The 11,115-nt window shown below is 39.9% G+C and overlaps 1 protein-coding gene and 1 long non-coding RNA gene across 4 annotated transcripts in view; both read left to right on the top strand.

Moving 5' to 3' along the window:
• The window catches only part of LOC116564791, a 4,799-nt gene extending 2,569 nt beyond the window's left edge, over nt 1-2,230 (top strand). The window contains exon 2 of the long non-coding RNA XR_004275102.1: nt 1,520-2,230. This is a non-coding gene — a long non-coding RNA (uncharacterized LOC116564791). The remainder of the gene's footprint in view (nt 1-1,519) is intronic.
• Nucleotides 1-11,115, top strand: part of TMCC3 (transmembrane and coiled-coil domain family 3) — a 373,454-nt gene that overhangs the window by 82,976 nt on the left and 279,363 nt on the right. The gene's annotated exons all lie outside the window — the stretch shown is intronic.

Genomic DNA, 11,115 nt, shown 5'->3' with positions numbered 1-11,115 from the left:
CTCATACATGGTAAGGTACATAGCTCATACATGGTAAGGTACATAACTCATACATGATAAGGTACATAACTCATACATGATAAGGTACATCTCTCTTTGGAAAAGAGAGAGCATGCCAGTTTCTCAAAGGAGGCAAAGCTTTTCTGAAAGATTGCAGTTTTAGTTCTTTGTTGTTCTGGAGCTGGTGACTCAATTTTGATCATTCAGTTTGCGTACTTCTTTTCCTTGTTGTTTCTTTACCTGTTAAAACTACTTTTTTGCTTCATAGTCTCTGCACTGCTTACTAGTGCATCAGGTGATACAGAGAAGGGAAAGCAGGTAAATGCAAAAGTGTGTTTTGTAGCCAATTACAGGTCTGGTTAAGGTCATACATGATATGTCATTTTAACTAACTTCGTGCTATCTATTGACTGAATAAATATTTTCCAAGAAAACAGCAGAGAGAATTATTTATATTTTAAAAAATCCTTGTGACTTCATATAAAGCTCATCTAGCTTTGCACTGGGCTGGGGATTGGAGCCCCTATGTAGCAGGTCAGTGTTAAAAAGTGAAAGTTCTATGCTTGGTCTGGGAGTGAGCATATATTAACCCATACATTGGACAAAGGCTGAGTGTCTTTTATTTCTCTAGTTTCCAAGCCTGGAGGAGCTTTAGAATCACCCAGGAAGCTTTTTAAAAATACAGACCACCAGGCCCCATCCTACACTGACTAGATTAGATTCTCAGGTGGTGAGGCCCTGGGATATGGTTTTTATTTATTGTTTTGGCATTAAGCTCCCTTGGTTTTTCTGATCATCAGCCTGGCTTTGGAATTACTATCCATCTATCTGCGAAGGGAAAAAATAAGTCCCTCCTCTGCACTGTCCTAGCACTGTCAGCTGCCCTGGTGTCACCACTCTGCCAGAGAGAAGCTTCCTGAGTAGTGATTGGGATGGGGGGTTGAGGGTGGGGGAGGTGGAGGGTCACCAGATGGATTCTACGTTGTCCAGTCTACAACAGGTAAACAAAATAAGCCAGGTGTCACTTTGGAAGATAAATAACTGTCCTCCAAGAAACAGACAGCAACAGCCCAGTGAAATTTCCAAGGAAAATGAGAAAGGAGAAATTAAATATAACCTCATTTGGTCACGGGAAATACTAAACACACAAACCTCAAAGAGAAGATCCCCGCCCACTCTCTCTCTATATATTTGCCTCTAGCTATTCCCAGGTATAATAATAACAGCACCACTGACATTGAGAAGGTGTCATGTATTAGGTTCTATGCTAAACCCTTCCATTGTATGTACATACCCACATTTGTTTCCATGTGTAGGTAACCTACACACAATCATGTAAAGTAGATATTGTAATTTTCATTGCCAATGAATTAACAGGCCTGGAGAACTGTGACTTATACAGAGACACAGTCTAGCAAAGAGGGCTAGGTCTGAGGCCCAGGTCTAATAACCCTTGAGAAAAATAAATTTTTGCTTTTGAATACATTTTTCCATTAACTACTACATTTTTCCTTTAAAGCATCAACCCACACATCTGTTTGATCCAATTCTGCTCTGTACCTGGGTTGAAAGAAGGGCATCCATCTATTCATCTATTCATGGACATCAGACATTCATGTAAAGCTTGTTCTGTGCTAGGCCCTGGAAAGACAAAGACAAACAAGGACCCAGCACTCAAGAGGCTTGTGACATGGAGCAACCAGAGCATGGAATGGGCTGATTGGTCAGGCTTGGGATGTGGTCCATCACTGGAGCCAAAGTATCAAGGTTATGTTATTGAAGAAGGAGGATGCTGGTCAGGGTAAAAATACAGGTGCCCATTGCAGGTTCCTGCCCTCAAGGAGCTTAAAGTCCAAAGGGAGATGTTTAGATAAAAACTGCAGTTACAGATGGTCTTGTGTGGCCCCAAGGAAGGTAACAGTGCTATCAGCACTTACAACACCTGAGCTATTCCAAGGCCTGAGAAGGTAGCTCTGAGAAAGTGATGTGTGCATTGAGGTCTGATAAGTGTGTATGACTTACCTTCATGTCCTCGTTTGTATACATGTAATGCATATCTAATAATAACCAGTAAGAACTTTCATTCTATAGGGAAAAGTTTTTGCTTGCATATGGTTTTCATTTTTAATGGCTGTATAATATACTACAGTGTTTTGTATAGTAATTCTATCCTGTTGTCCAGTTAAATATTTACTTTCTCTTCTCATTAAATGTTCATCAGCAAACATATTTGTGCATAAGTTGTTTTCCTGTTGAAGAAAATGCAAGAAATGGGTTTGTGGAATCAAAGAATATGCCTACTTGGTCATTGTATTACTTTCTAAAAGCAGGAATTAATTTTCTTTCACATCCTCTTCCTATATCCCCTTCTTGGTTATCTTCATGCATTTTATCAACAGCTCTTTTTACTTCTTGTGGCTTAACTCTGTGTACTAGTTTTCCTGATATTTGTGTCAATCTTCGTATCTAGATGTCTTTAGATTTCTCATAATGAGCACTTAGAAATGCCTTCCTTTAAAATACCTACTTAGTGTACTTTGAGTTTCTAGCACATCAATTGTTTTGGCAGTGACCATTATCTTAACATCTGTTCTCTTTTTTATTCAAACTCAAGTTTTATTTGGGCACATGGCCATTCAGAATAAAGATTATATTTCCTCTTTTGGAGGTGATGGATATATTCATTATTTTAGTTATGTGATGGTTCCATGTATGCTTAGAAAATGGTACACTTTGAAAAAAAAAAAAGGCTATATTTCCCAGCTTCCCTTGCAACCAGAGGAGGCCAGGTGACTAGTTCTAGCCAATGGAATACATTCTCCTACTTAAAGGAGAATTGTTTGGTAGCTTTTGGAATCCTTTTTTTAAAAAGTGGTGTGTGCCTTTTGCCCTCTCTTGTTTACACCATCTTCCACCCTGTTGCCTGGAGCATGGCTGAGATGACGAGAGCTGTAGCCACCATATTGGATCATGACAACAAGGGCCAAACTCTAAAGATGTTGGAATGGTGAGCTGGAAGGCTTTTGGTTCTGTGAAGACTTCAGGGACCAGAGCTTACATACTTGTCACTGTGCTGCCTACCTCTGGACTTTCACATACGAGAAAAATGCATTTTTATTTTGTTTAAATCATTACGTTGGGTCTCTGTTACTCACAACTGAATCTTATCCTAACTGATATAGATGTGCCCATATAAAAGAGACTATAGCAATGGTTGAAGCGGTTAAGATATGGTCATTTATTGGACATGACTATTGGACTGAAACTTGAGACCAAAGTCATGGTTAGGCTGAAACTTGAGACCAAAGTCAAAGGAAAATACAAGGATTAAATGCATTTCTTTTTGTAACTCTCTCAATTATTTTCTTGCTATACTCCCCCTATTTAAAAATATTATCGTCATGATAATTGCTGTGTTTATAGAACTCTACTTATGTGCTTAGTTCATTTAATCCATGATGAGGAGGTAAAATTGCTGTCTCCATTTTATGGATTAGAAAATTGAGGCTGGAAAAAATTAACCCATGAGGATTATTTATTTAACACATGGTGGAGTGGGACTCTATCCTGGATCTTCCCAGCTTCAGAACCCAATGTCTTACTTTTGTAGGGGAACCATCTTCTTGCATATGCTATTCTTTCTCTGCAGAACACTGACCCTCTCTGCCTGTTGTGCCCAGCTACTTTATTTTTGATTTCATTTCACTTTTTTAGAGATAAGGCCTTGCCCTGTTGCCCAAGTTGGAGCGCAGTGGTGCAATCATAGCTCATTGTAATCTTGAACTCCTGGGCACAAGCAATGCCCCTGCCTCACCTCCCAAGTAGCTAGGAGTACAGATGAGTGCCAGCACACCTGACTGATTTTATTATTTTTTGGTAGAGATGAGCTCCCACTATGTTGCTCAGGCTGGTCTTGAACTCCTGGCCTCACGTGCTCCTCTCATCTCGGCCTCCCAAAGTGCTGTGATTATAGGTGTGAGTCACTGTGCCCAGCCTATCCAACTACTTCTACACACCCTAAGTCTCCTCTCCTTCAGCAAACTTTCCTTGATCCCTCCATGCTATCCCATAATGCTATTGCCTTCATAGCATCTTGTACATTGTCTATCACAGCGTTTATCACATCTTATAGAATTTTTTGCTTATTTGCCCCCCATGGTACACACTGAGGTTCTGGGGAAGGTTGGGAAGACTAAATCTTATTCTTTATTTTTTCCCCTAGATCTTAGCAGGGTACCTGGGACATAATAGGTGTTCAATAAATATTTTTTGAGTTATTGAACAAACTCCTGTTTGTCCAAAAGATGTTTCTGCTTTTTAAAGCACTTTTTGGCATGGATTATTCTAACTAATCCCTCTGCTAGAACTTTTTCCTATTCTTGTATATTCTTGTGCCATAGTAAATGTGTCTGTGCTTTTCAAAGGCTTGATTTGGTAGGTAATTTAGTCTTTGGTCATATGTGGCATTTCCTCTTAGTTCTCAGCAGGCTGGTGCTGCTGTTATGATTTCACAGTATGAATAGATTTGCATACTGTTAAGCTGCAGTGATCTTTTACATGCATTCAGGAAAAAGTGAAATAGTTGTAAATAAGCATATGCATGAACTCATTCAGAAAAATGACTATCTGGATCCCAAATTGCATAATCATCCTCCTTTTATATTTAACAGATGAGTAAGAGCTTTAAATTTTCCTAGAGTTGAAAGATATGCTGCTTTGTCAGAGGAGGGAAGAAGAAACGAGAGCTTCCCTAAATGTAGTCAAACTCTGATTGTGGTGTTGTTCAATCCAGTCGTTACAAGATTCCCATTCAAAAAGCATGAAAGTTGAATTAGGTTGAGTGCCATTCATAGAATTGAAAATATATTCCTGGTCTGAAAATTCCTTTAGGGCACAGGGTCCTTATCTTAGGCGTTTCTGAGTCCCCAGTGCTCAGCATTGTTCTTCACATAGTATAGACCTTCTACAAATATGGGAGTCAGCAGAAGTAATTTATTTTCACATTTTGCTGTTTCACTGAGCTCTGTATGCTGCTTGTTTTTGGATTACTTGAACCTTTTATTTTTTGTGCTTTTGGCTTATTTTACTTATTGGCATAGAAGTTAGCAGGGAAGAGCAAAATGGTAAGCTAAAACCCAAGGACTGGGAACTAGCTGCTGCCCTCATCTGTTTATTGTTATTTATTTACTTTTTTTTTTTTTTTTTTTTTTTGAGATGGAGTCTTACTGTGTCACCCAGGCTGGAGTGCAGTAGTGTGGTCTTGGCTCACTGCAACCTCCACCTCTTGGGTTCAAATAATTCTCCTGTCTCAGCCTCCTGAGTAATTGGGATTATAGGTGCCAGCCACCACGCCTGGCTAATTTTTTTGTATTTTTAGTAGAGACGGGGTTTCACCATGTTGGTCAGGCTGCTCTTGAACTCCTGACCTCAGGTGATCCACCTGCCTCAGCCTCTCAAAGTGCTGGGATTATAGGCATCAGCCACCATGCCCGGCCCCTCATCTGTTTATTACTTTTTAATTATTTTAACAGTTTTCAGTGTACAGTTCAGTGGCATTTATTACAATCACATTGTTGTGCAACCATCACTACTGTCAATCTCCTTTCATCTTTTCATCTCTTTTTTTCTTCCCACACAGAAACTGTGTACCCATTAAACAATAACTTGCCATTTACCCCTTCTAATTTCCTCGAAACCACCATTCTACTTTCTGTCTGTATGACTTTGACTGCTCTAGGGATCTCATGTAAGTGGAATTGTATGATATATGTCTTTTTGTGATGGGCTTATTTCACTTAGCGTAATGTCCTCAAGGTTCATCCACAGTGTAGAGTGTATCAGAATCTCCTTCCTTTTTAAGGCCGAATAATATCTACATACCACATTCGTTCATCCATTCATCTGTTGATGAACACGGGTTGCTTTCTCTTTTGGCGATTGTGAATAATGCTGCTATGAACATGGGTGTACAAATACACCCCTATCTTAATTTCACCTCCCCTGTAAGATATGTACTAAAAAGTACTTTCAAAACCTTTCACATTATCAAATAAAAAATGTGTGCCTCAAGAGACATCATCAAGAAAGTGAAAAGACAACTCATACATTGGGAGGAAATATTTGCAAATCAACTATCTGATAAGTGACTTGTATCTAGAATATATAAAGAGCTCTTATGACTCAACAGTAAAGACAGCTCAATTAAAAAATGAGCAAAGGATCTGAGTAGACATTTCTCCAAAGAAGATATACAAAGGCTGGTAAGCTCATGAGAAGATGCTCAACATCATTAGTCCTATGGACATTCAAATCAAAACCACAGTGAGATACCACTTGATACCCACTAGGATGGCTGTAATAAAAAAATGGAAAATAGCAAGTGTTGGTGAGGATGTGGAGACACTGAATACACTGTTTGTGGGCAGGTAAAATGGTGCAGCCTCTTTGGAAAACAATTTAGCACTTCCTCAAAATGCTAGACATAGCTGGACACTGTGGTATGTACCTCTCATCCCAGCTACTTGGGAGGCTGAGACAGGAGGAACTCTTGACCCTAGGAGTTCAAGGCCAGCCTGGGCAACATAGCAAGACCCTGTCTCTAAAAAAAAAAATCAGCTAAACATAAAGGTAATATATAACTCAGCAGTTCCACTCCTGGGTATATTATACCCAAAAGAAATGAAAACATATATCCACAAGAAAACTTGCATACAAATGTTTATAGCAACACTGTTAGCAAAAAAAGTGGAAACGACCCCAATTTTTTTCAACTGATAAATGGATAAACAGAATATGGTATATCCCTATAATGGAATATTATTCAGCAACAAATAGAATGAAGTACCGATACATTCTATCACAGAGATGACCCTCAAAAACATGCAAAGCGGAAGAAGCCAGTCACAAAGGACCAGATCTTCTACGGTTCTGTTTATATAAAATGTTCAGCAGAGGCAGATCTATAGAGACAGAAAGTAGATTAGTATTTCCCTAGGGTAAAAGAAGGGGACCAGTGGTAAGGGAAAATGGGAGTGACTGCTAATAAATGTAAAGTTTTGTTAAAGGATGATGAAACTTCCAAAATTAAATTATAGTAATGGTTGCAATATACTAAATGTATATAAACCACTGAATTGTATACTTAAATGGTTACACTTGATGGTATATAAATTACATCTTAATAAATCTGTTTAAAAAGGAAAATCTTTAGTAGCATTATCGCACATTCTGCAAGCTCATCTTGTGGATGTTGTTTTTACCCTCCATGAAATAGGACATCATAGATTTTTGGAGAAGAAATTAGGGAATTTGTCATTGAAAATACAGGGGAAAAAACTTGGGGAAAAAAGTTTCCCAACTTTATAAGAAATTAAACAAATTTTGCCAATATTTATTTATTTCCTAAAAATGTGGCATGCCTTCTTTCAAAAATGAGGACAGAATTAATGCAATTAAGCTCTGTATCAGAGGACTTTAACAAACCTTAAAGCTATTTTGGATCTGTCTTTCCCTTGACATAGGAATCTTTCTCTCCTTTACTCTGTAGACAAGGCAATATGCATCCATGTCACTGTATGTCTAGAATTTCCCCTCAAGTCATCTCTTTTTTGCACATGGCTCTTTTTTCTCAGTTGGTGTTTGGTTTCTGCTGCTCAGCTGACCTTGGATAAACCAATAGTCCCTCTTTCTTCTGCCTCGTAAGTCAGTCTTAGGCTTGTTGGAAGGTGTGGTTAAAGGGTAATCAAGAGAGATGTACCTGTTAATATCCTGAAAAGGGGTTGCCTTATATTAATTTAAATCTGTTATTTCTGTGGATTTTATGTATGCCTACTATTCCTGGCTTTGGTTACCACATAGCCAAACACTGATTGGATTTAAAAAAAAATTTTTTTCTTTGAGATGGAGTCTGGCCATTTCAAGGTAATAATGGTGGCATTATAAATATTAATTACAAAAAGAGGCTGTCAGCCAGACTGAAATACAGTAGTGCGATCCTGCCTCACTGCAGCCTCTGCCTCTCAGGTTTAAGAGGTTCTCCTGCCTCAGCCTCCTGAGTAGCTGGGATTACAGGCACCCACCACTGTGCCCAGCTAATTTTTGTATTTTTATTTATTTATTTATTTTTAGTGAGATAGGGTTTCACCATGTTGGCCAGGCTGGTCTCGAACTCCTGACCACTCTGATTGCCTTGGCTTCCCTAAGTGCTGGAATTACAGGCGTGAGCCACCACATCTGGCCTGATTGAATTTATTTTTGACTTTGGCTCTCACTGCCTTTTGCACTGCTCACTCCAGGGCCTTGTGCCTGCGTACCTGGCACATTTTCTTCACCAGGTTGTAGAGTCCTGGGAGGGAGGACCAGGGACATCGTTAAACTAGTGCCTGGCACTATGTAGGTGCTTGGCAGTCATTCTTTGAATACATAATTCCACTGAGGTGGAGCTTTAGGATGTGAACCAGCAGCTTCTTCATGGTAGCTTTGTCTTACTTTCTAATGTCTGCTAAAAGAATGTGGCACAACCGACTGAGACGTGCATCCTGCCTCCTGCTTGACTGATCATGACATAGGTTTACAAGCGTGTTAACACGGCGTTATATCACATAAATTAAACCTCAAGAATGAAAATGATATTTGGCTTTTCTTCCTGAGAATCTGCACATACAGTTTGTCAGCCCCGAATCTCCCAAAGGTGCCCCTGGAATGTGGGCTCTGAGATGTCTTTTTGGTTTTTGTTGGCAGGTTGATCAAAGCCATCAGTCCTGTCAAGTGGTTAGACCAAGAGGAAAATAAATCGAATCCACCTCCTTGCACAGACTTTTAAAACAAACGTCTTGTTTCCTGATGTTTTGTTTTGTACTATGAGTTAATTTGAGTTGGCTGTGAAGAGCGTAAGTGATTCTTCTCAAGTCTCTGTGTGTTGTTTTTTTATCATGAGAACTGGCATATGGAATTCGTACCGTGACAGGGTAGAAGACAGTGCTTAATTTCCATTTCAGGAAGATGAGTTTCAGAGATTACAGAGCTGAGGCTGTGAGAGGTTGTGACATAAATGTCATCATTTTCTCAATACTGGTGGCCAGCGTCAGAGGGAAAGAGGCTGGAGGCCTGACCTCACTGGCTTCTCTGTTATGGCTCTGCTGGTCTATGACCCCTACTTTCTGGCCACATCCCGCCTTTTCAAGGAGAAATAGCCCTTCTTTGAAAGTCAGGAGACCCAAGGTTGAGGACTGCTCCTACCTTTGACCTCGAATAGCTTTTAGCCTGAAGCATCCTATCCCCTAGGGGGTGCCTCGATATTTGTGGGGGGGCAGTTTTGGTTGTCAGAGTTGTGGTTATGATTTTTGAGTTTTATTTATAAATGGTATCATTATAAATATTAATCATAAAAGAGGGTGTTGGCTGGGTGTACCAGCACTTTGGGAGGCTGAGGCGGGTGGATCACTTGAGGTCAGGAGTTTGAGACCAGCCTGGCCAACATGGTAAAACCCTGTCTCTACTAAAAACACAAAAAATAGCTGGATGTGGCGGCAGGTACCTGTAATCTCAGCTACTTAAGAGGCTGAGACAGGAGAATTGCTTGAACCCAGGAGGTGCAGGTTGCAGTGAGCTGAGATCGTGCCCCTGTAGTCCAGCCTGGCCAACAGAGCAAGACGGTGTCTCAAAAAAAGAAAAAAAAAAGGGCATTGGATCTTTAGCATGGAGAAGCACTCAGATGGATCATTGGATTCTCTTAGCCTTAACTGACCTTTTTTTTTCTTTGTAATGGAAATAATACTTCCCCTACTCATCTCTCAGTTATTTTGAGAATCAGTTGCGGAAATAATGTGAATCTGAATCTCTCTGTTTCCTCAACTGAAAAATAGGGATAGTATATAGGCTTAGCATGGCCTTTATGAGGATTAAGCAGGATTACACATGTAAAGCACTTGGTAAGTGGTAAAGCAAAATACAACAATGTGTCCACCATCAATTGATGATGTAATCCTGACTCCCTGCCCAGTCAGCTGTCTTCCTGTTGACTGAATACATCTTGTGATCTTCTGTCTTTACATTCCAGACCTTAGTGCCTGCACGTATGCAGGTGCTGCTCCCTCTCTTTTTTTTTCTCTCTTCCTTTCTATCCCCTCTCTCTCTCCCTTCTTCCCTCCTTTCTACTCTTCCCTTCCTGGATTTTTTCCCCCCTCATCTTCTCTGTCTGCCCCAATCTGCTCTTTCCTGAACATTTCTCTTATCTAACCTCACACAGGGCCCAGGGGAAGGATCTTCTTCTGTTAGTTTCCTGCTCAGTGCTGGTTTCCTATCCATCATTTGCTTGTGGAATAGTTTGTTATCTTCCCCTGCACATGCATTTTATTGCTCCCTGGAATGTAAGTCCCTTAGATTTAGCATGAGACTGAAGAGCTGGTAGATATCAAGAACTTGATTTTCTACACCCCAGAGACCTGCTTTAGAATGGAAACAAGCCAGTAAACCCGAACCTTTCCTTCCTTGAGGATATGTAATCACCCAAGCAGTAAAGCTAGTTACAGACTTTTAGAACAGGCAAGGACCTCAGGGAACTCTTTGTTGCATATAACAGGTAGTTTACATACTTTGTGTCTTTTCTTTCTCATAATAATATTAAAAGGTAAATATGGCCACCTACACATGAGCAAGGAGGCTAAGACTCAGAGATGTTAATTCTCTCGCCCAAGGTCACTCATAAAGTTGTATAGGGCTTCTCTTTGCTTCAAAATCCATGTTCTACTGTTTTTATTCTGCTTCTTAAGGGAAATGAAGCTTTGATCATCACTAGAATGCCATTTGGGGTAAGAAAACTGAAAGAGTCAACATGAAGTAAAACAAAACAAAATAAAACACTAAGGGGTTTTGTTATTAAAAGTAAATAGCAACATACTTTATTCTTCCTCCAAGAATCCAGAATAAATTGATTTCCAGTGTAGAATCAGGTGAGGTACGGCCACTGAGCAAGTATCAGATGGCTACCATATAATGCCCAACTAGTGTCTTGCTAAGATGCTAAAGGAGTGAGGGGGCTTCATCCTTAAATGGCACGAAGAAACCCTGAAGCCCGTACAGCAGGCAGGTTTGAGTATTGCAGCAGCAAGTGTACAG

Source organism: Sapajus apella, unplaced genomic scaffold, assembly GCF_009761245.1.
Source record: "Sapajus apella isolate SASKATOON/1434 unplaced genomic scaffold, GSC_monkey_1.0 scaffold2, whole genome shotgun sequence".
In the NCBI taxonomy this organism is placed as follows: domain Eukaryota; kingdom Metazoa; phylum Chordata; class Mammalia; order Primates; family Cebidae; genus Sapajus; species Sapajus apella.
Note: the sequence above shows the minus strand (reverse complement) of the source record. Positions and strands in the feature narration are given on the sequence as shown.